General features: G+C 58.6%; 1 protein-coding gene across 1 annotated transcript in view; it reads right to left on the reverse strand.

The window, feature by feature from the left end:
• The window catches only part of HDAC4 (histone deacetylase 4), a 236,111-nt gene that overhangs the window by 18,060 nt on the left and 211,145 nt on the right, over positions 1-6,906 (reverse strand). The gene's annotated exons all lie outside the window — the stretch shown is intronic.

Below are 6,906 nucleotides of genomic sequence, written 5' to 3' on the forward strand. Positions count from 1 at the left end.
AGGGAGCACCGTGGCCACGGGGTGGGCCCCAAGGAGCACCGTGGCCACGGGCTGGGCCACAGGGAGCACCATGGCCACGGGCTGGGCCACAGGGAGGATTGTGGCCACGGGCTGGGCCACAGGGAGGATTGTGGCCACAGGGCACCCCCTAGAATCCCACAGGCTCTCATCAGGATGACATGAAATCACCATTTATGACAGCAAAGTCAGCTCTGGAAGATGACAACTTTGGTCAAAGAAACAGAATCTGTTCAGTTCAATTCAGTCAGTTACTCAGTCGTGTCCAACTCTTTGCAACCCCATGGACTGCAGCATGCCAGGCCTCCCTGTCCGTCACCAACTCCCGGAGTTTACCCAAACCCATGTCCATAAGAAACAGAATGCTCAGCATTAAATACTTCTCCATCTAGGAACTATCCTGGGTCGCAGTCCTGTTGAGAGGTCCCTCTGATTTCAGGTGGGGGCGGCCAAGAACTCTGAAGAGCCACACACAGGTGAAGACCTGGCCCTGCTCTGCAGGACCCGTGGTGAGGAGTCAGGAGGCCTGGCTGGACTCCCGTGACCACGCACGGCCCGGGGGGCTTCCCAAGGGATGTCCACCTGCGACGGGTCAGGTGCTGGGAGCGTCTACCACCAAGACTCACCGACTTCACCCTGGCCCTTTGTCCACCCAGGAAACCCCCTTCTGGAATCAGGGAGTCACAGGCTAGGTGGGCCTTTCAGCAGCTTGCAGCTTCTATTCTTTCCTCTGAGGCTGTGCCCAGTTCAGTTTACTCCTGAACAGCCTCTGCAGAGCTGACGGAAGTGCTCTCAAGGACTCAGGCTCTGGGCCTCGGGGACCACCCCTCAGAGCCCAGCAACACTGCGTGTGGATCAGACCAGGGGCTGAGAGCATTCCCGCCGAGGGCCAGGGAGCAGACACTTCCATCTTTGGGCCACTCAACTTAAAAAACACAAGGTGGGACTTGGTCCCTGGGCTGCCATCCACCAGCCCTGCCCCAGCCTTCTGCCATTCCGACTCTGCTAAAGTTGCTCCACCTGTGATGCCAGCCCCAGCTCTGAGTGCTTCTCGGCGCCAGTGGGACGAGAGCTCACAGGAACTGGAGACGCGACGTAGAGAGAGCACAGCCTCTTTTTCTGGCTGCACCATGCGGCATGTGGGATCTTAGTTCCCTGACGAGGGGTCAGACCGGTTCCCCTGCACTGGAAGCGCAGAGCCTTAACTGCTGGATGCCAGGGAAGTCTGTAAGCCCGGTCTTCTAAACACAACACAGGCATCAGAGCAGGCCCTGGGGCTTGTGTGGAAATTCCTGGTCCAGGCTGGTGGGAGGGGGTCCACCTCAGAATCCAGGAAGAGCTGTCTGCTCTCCCTCCACGCCCGGCAGCTGTCTGTCCTCACAAAGGCACAGGCCACCCTTCCCCACGTTGAGCACCCGGCGGGCCCCTCTGCACGAGCCCTCATCATTCCAGCGAGGCTGGTTTTCAATTATTTTTAATGAAGTTCTTGTCACATAAACTTTGTCTTTGGGCAGGAGACCGGCTTCAGCCGCAATCTTGGTAGGGATTTTAAAGCCGGCACAGTGTTTCAGTGAAAACCACAGACGTTTCAAGCAGACGCTGGCTCATTCAGAGAGCTCCAGCAGACGTTTTGAAGCAAGTGCATGTGGGCGCTCTGCTGCTCTGCTTTGAAGTATCGCGGAGCGATTTCATTTCTAATCCCCCCACAAAATTAAAAAAAAACAGCCCTGTGAAAATCATCACTAAAGGAGGTGAGTACCGAGAGGGTCCCTGGTGTCTGTGCTTCGTGTGTGGCTTTGCTCCAAAGCCAATCATAACAAGTTGTAAAGCAATGCTGGTCCCACGTGTTGGTGTGTGGGTGAGTGGTGTGTGTGTGCGTGCGTGCAGGGTCTGGGGAGGGGGGTTGGCACACAGGCCAGGCGGGAGTCTGAGCACCTGGGAAAGTGGATATCCGTGTGCACACCCTCCTTCCCTCTTCCTGACTGGGACAGTTGACACTGTAATCCCGAATGCTTGCTACAGTAAGAAAATCTGACATGGTGCTGTTGGCCCGGTGTGTGCTGAGTGGGTGTGCAGCACACATTTTTAGTGTGCCCTAAGCCCTGAGAAATGTCGTCTCCCCTTGACTCGGCTTCCTTGTGGGTAGGAGAGGGCTGGATGCGTCACTACTGACTGTCTGCCAGCCTGCCTTCTGGACCTCCCAGCATCACCCTGCTGGGGACCCTGGTGCCAGAAGCAAGCTGCCAGCCCATGACCAGTTAACAGGTGCTGCAAAGAAACTGGGAAACTGCCTGACATTTTATTTCTAGGATGAAGTTTTAATGAGCAGTTTAGTCTGAAAATAACAAGATCTAAATATCCGTTGAAGGCCTTCCCTCAAACCTTAGAGTCCAAGCTCTAAGGTGAGTGGGTGGGTCTAGGAGTCCTTGGCGACCTTCGGGGGGACAACCGAGGACAGCATGGAGGGCCAGGAGCCTCCCAGGGCAGCAGACTACCAATCGTCCACTTTCAGGGAGGAGACCCTGAGAGAGGAGGAGGCCAGGTGCAGCTCCGGACGTGGGAAAGCTGGAGGGAGATGGCAACAGGGATGAGCGGCGGAGGTCCTGGGGCCTCCGCACCCCGGGGGGTGGGATGCAAACGCGCAAACCGCCCGCGTAGCTGAGCTCCTGGCCCGTGACGCCTGGGGCCCAGCCCGGCGCCTCTGCTCTGGACACACGCTCTGCCCCTCCATCCTTTACCCCTCCATCCTTTGTTCGCTGGCCCGTACACACCTGCAGCCAGGTTTCCACGGGGAAAAGCCAGGCTGGGCGCCAGGGCTCGGCAGGCCGGACAACAGGGCGGACGTCGCTGACGGGCCTGTGCCTGCTCGGGCCAGCCTGGTGGCTCCACGAAGGCGGCAGTGCCCGGGGGTGCTACAGGGTCCCTACAGCTCCCAGAACCACGTCTTCTCAGCTGCACTGTCCCTCGCACGGCCAGACTCTGCCGTGCCAACATGCCAATCCCAACCCACAGTGAAGTCTAAATGCGTGAGCTGATTCAACAGCTGGCTCCAACTTCTAAAAAAGAAATGACTTCTCGATACACCACTCAACTGGGGCCTGCACAAATCCACCAGACTGGTGGTCAATGCCAGCTAGGGGCAGACGACCTGGTGGCCAGTGGGCTGCGGCGCTGTGTTCAGGGGCTGTGCCCACTGGTTCCAGGGCCTTGGTTGGAACCAGGGTTCCGGCTGCTACGCTGCCCCTGGCTCCCTTCTGACCCTCTGAATGCCCTGGAAGCACTGTCCACGCAAGCTGGCCCCCGGAGCCTTCGCCCCACAGGCTTCCTTGTTCACGCTCACGCCCATGTTTCTGCTGGCTCCACAGTTCATGTCTCCAGCCAGGAGAGCGCTCACTGGCTGGAGACGCCAGGCAGAGGACGCTGACGCTGAGCCCTGAATCCAGGCCTGGTTTTATAAGAGGTTGCTGCTAGGAGCCCCAACAGCACGATTTCAGTGACGGTGTTTTGATCATCAAAAACTTCCTTTCGTTTATGCTCTGCAAGGGGAGCTATGTGCCCTTTGGGATCTGGAATTCTGTACACCTGCCCAGGGGGCGCCTGGCCTCTGAGCCCCTGCCCTGGGGGTCCCAGCCTCTGAGTCCCCCTGCTTTGGGGGCCTGGCCTCTGAGCCCCTGACCTGGGGGTCCCAGCCTCTGAGTCCCCCTGCTTTGGGGGCCTGGCCTCTGAGCCCCTGCTTTGGGGGCCCACATCCTCTTGAAACCCGCCCCCTCCACCAGGACCACAGGCCAGGGGCCCAGCACCTGCTATCAAGTACCCGAGCTCTGCTGAGAGTCGGGATGGGAAGGAAGACAGTGATGACGGGAATGTGGCTGCCTGGGCCGGGCCCCCCAGCAGTGATGCCGTGGCCGCGGCCAGGCTGAAGGCCGCCCCTGCTGCCGTCTCCCCGCACAGGCCCTGCCCCGCCCACCCCGCCCCCCACCGGAGCTGCGTCCCTGAGGCTTGGCCTCTTCGCTCTCTGCTCACCAGCCTCCATCTGCCAAGGTGTGGACGTCCCTCCTCCCCACCCCTAGCAGGCTCCTGGGCAGCGGGCGGGCACCTCACCCTGCTCTCGGCCCTGCGCTCTGGGCCCCGCCCGTCAGCCCCCAGGAAGCCTTACCGGCCGTGGGTGCGTCCCCCGCCCCGACACCAAGAGGCCTCCACCCGAGGGCAGGACGCCGCATGCCATCGGCACAGGCCCGCCTCAACCGGGGCCCTGCCACCCACAAGGACAGGTACAGGTACAACCCCCACCTGTACACGGGTGCAGCGACCGTGGGCTACACGCTGCATCGCTCAACTCCGAGGTTTTACTTCTATCTTCTGCTTCTAAGACCACTGCAGTAGAAATGTCCTGGGATAAACGCTCTGCTGAGGAGAAGACCTGGATGCCCCTGAAGAGCTACAGTGGGGTCCAGGTGGGTGTGTTCTCAGCCCCCAGGGCCTGGGCCCTCAGGGACAGTCTCGCCGGAGCAGACACGCTATCGTGAATGCAGCCAGCGCCCCGGACTGGAGGTTCACACGTGTTTCAGAAGGTCAAGTTTTATGTACAGTTTAGCTCAACAACAACCAACCAGTGTTTTTAAAAAAGAAAAACATGGGAGAAACAAAAGCACCTCAACCTTCCTGCAGGGCTTCAAAGGTTGGGTAAATGAAATGAACCTGCCCAGCTGCTCAGAAGAGAGGCCAACTTCACTCAGAGAGAGATGAAGGCTTGCACTTGCAAACAGGCAGTTTCACCAGCATCTCTGATAACTTTTATAACATGGCCTTTCCCTCGACACGGCACTCTGAGAGCAGTCCCGGTTCCACCATCCCTGAGCACCTTTATAACATGGCCTTTAAACCCACACCAGGCTCTGGGAGCGTGAGCAGTCCCGGCTCCACCATCTCCGTGATGGTCTGGCTCCACCAACCCTGAGCACCTTTAGATCATGGCCTGTACCCCATACTGGGCTCTGAAAGCAGGAGCAGTCCTGGCTCCACCATCTCCGGGATGGTCTGGCTCCACCATCCCTGAGCACCTTTGTAACAAGGCCTTTTCCCCCACACAGCGCTCTGAGGGCAGCAGTAGTCCCGGCCCCTGCACCCCACACTGCCAGGCAGCAGGGAAGTGAGGGGTTAAGAAAAGTACACCAGCATCTCCTGGCCCTGAGGCCTCTGCTGCTCAGCAGACTTCAAAGCTGCTGGCCTGGCTGGTTTGAATTAAGGTCCCCTTTTCTCCCAGAGTCTCAGGCCCAGGAGAAAGTGCCGCTGCCTCTGGCTTTCATTAGGGGCAATTTTCTTATCTCTTCTTCATCTCGGGCTTGATCTCCTGAAATGCAACGAGGCAGGCGTGGGTCTCAGCAGAAGGTGCCGCCTGGAAGGCATGGGGCGAGCGTCGTCCGGGCCCCCGGGGAGCGGGCAGAGGAGGGGAAACGGCTTCTGACCCTCCTTCCCCACTCCGATCGATGCCCAGGGAACCATAAATTGTTAACTTCAAAGTGCTATTTTACATTAAAATCAATAAAAGAAAAAAAACCCTAAAACAATTTTCCTTTTCAAAGAGGCCATTTGAGCTTTAAAAAGTTCACTTGATAGGGCATCACCATGTACACACTTGGCAGAAGATTAAAACGGGGCATCAACAGCAACTAGGGGTGAGGGGTCCGTCGTAACGCTGGCGGACGGGGAGGGGGCGACCCCAGGACCCGCCTCCTGCCCGCTTTCCCACCCCATCAGCGTGCCCAGCACCCCAAGACAGCCCTGGAGGCCGGTTCAGTCGGAACCTGGTCCGAAGGAAGAGGGAACCGCCATTTTTATCACTTTAAACCCGACTGAGCAACTTCCCTTTCACTTTTCACTTTCATGCATTGGAGAAGGAAATGGCAACCGACTCCAGTGTTCTTGCCTGGAGAATCCCAGGGACGAGGGAGCCTGGTGGGCTGCCGTCTATGGGGTCACACAGAGTCGGACACGACTGAAGTGACTTAGCAGCAGCAGTAGCAACCCGTAGTTTAAAGACAGCCTCCACCAGAATTCAGCCATGCTGGGTCCCCTGAGGCATCAGAGGTCACTGGGCTGTATTCATGCCTCTCAGAGCCGAGTCCAGACACTTTTCTTCCCCAGGAAGCCCCTGAGGAGGGCCTGTTCTCGGGGTGGGGTGTGACAAAATGTAGGTGGCTGGAGGGCATCCCGGGGCGGGTGGTGATGGCCTCCACAGTGAAGGCCAGTTTTGATTTCCTGAAGCTGATATTTAATTGTGTACGTGAGCGGTTTTCAGATGTGGTGTCTGTTTGGGGGGAGTCCTTCTCCCCTAAGTAAGGGGGGAACAATATCACGGCATTACATCTTACCAAGAGGAAGAGGAAACGACAGCATTAAGCCACTGAGATTGGAGGAGAGAGTGGTCCGGGTGGCGACCTCGTGGGCCTTCTGAGGAGGCGATGGGGTCCTGTCTGAACCGGCCGCTCTCACTGTCTGTACAGCTCATCATTTGAGCTGCTGTTTGACGGGAACCGAGTGGCAGGAGACGGGGCCTCATGCCGGCGGAGCCACCCTTGGGGCCTGGCCTTTGCATCACCAGACCCAGACAATCGCCCCTGAGGCCAGGGCACAGACGCTGCAAGAGGCCGTGTGAACCCTAAGGCCACCCCACCCAGAGCCCAGCCCAGGGCAGGCGGCCGGGAGGGCCCTCAGTCAAGCTCTGACGGCCTGGCCTTCGCTAGGATCCCAGCTGCAGGCGCGACACAGCTGTGCTCACATCCACGTGTGCCTCCACGTACATGCTCATGTGCACAGGCACGCACGTGCACACACACACACACACACACACACACACAGGTGGGTCACACCCACACACATAGATACGGG

Source organism: Oryx dammah, unplaced genomic scaffold, assembly GCF_014754425.2.
Source record: "Oryx dammah isolate SB20612 unplaced genomic scaffold, SCBI_Odam_1.1 HiC_scaffold_28, whole genome shotgun sequence".
In the NCBI taxonomy this organism is placed as follows: domain Eukaryota; kingdom Metazoa; phylum Chordata; class Mammalia; order Artiodactyla; family Bovidae; genus Oryx; species Oryx dammah.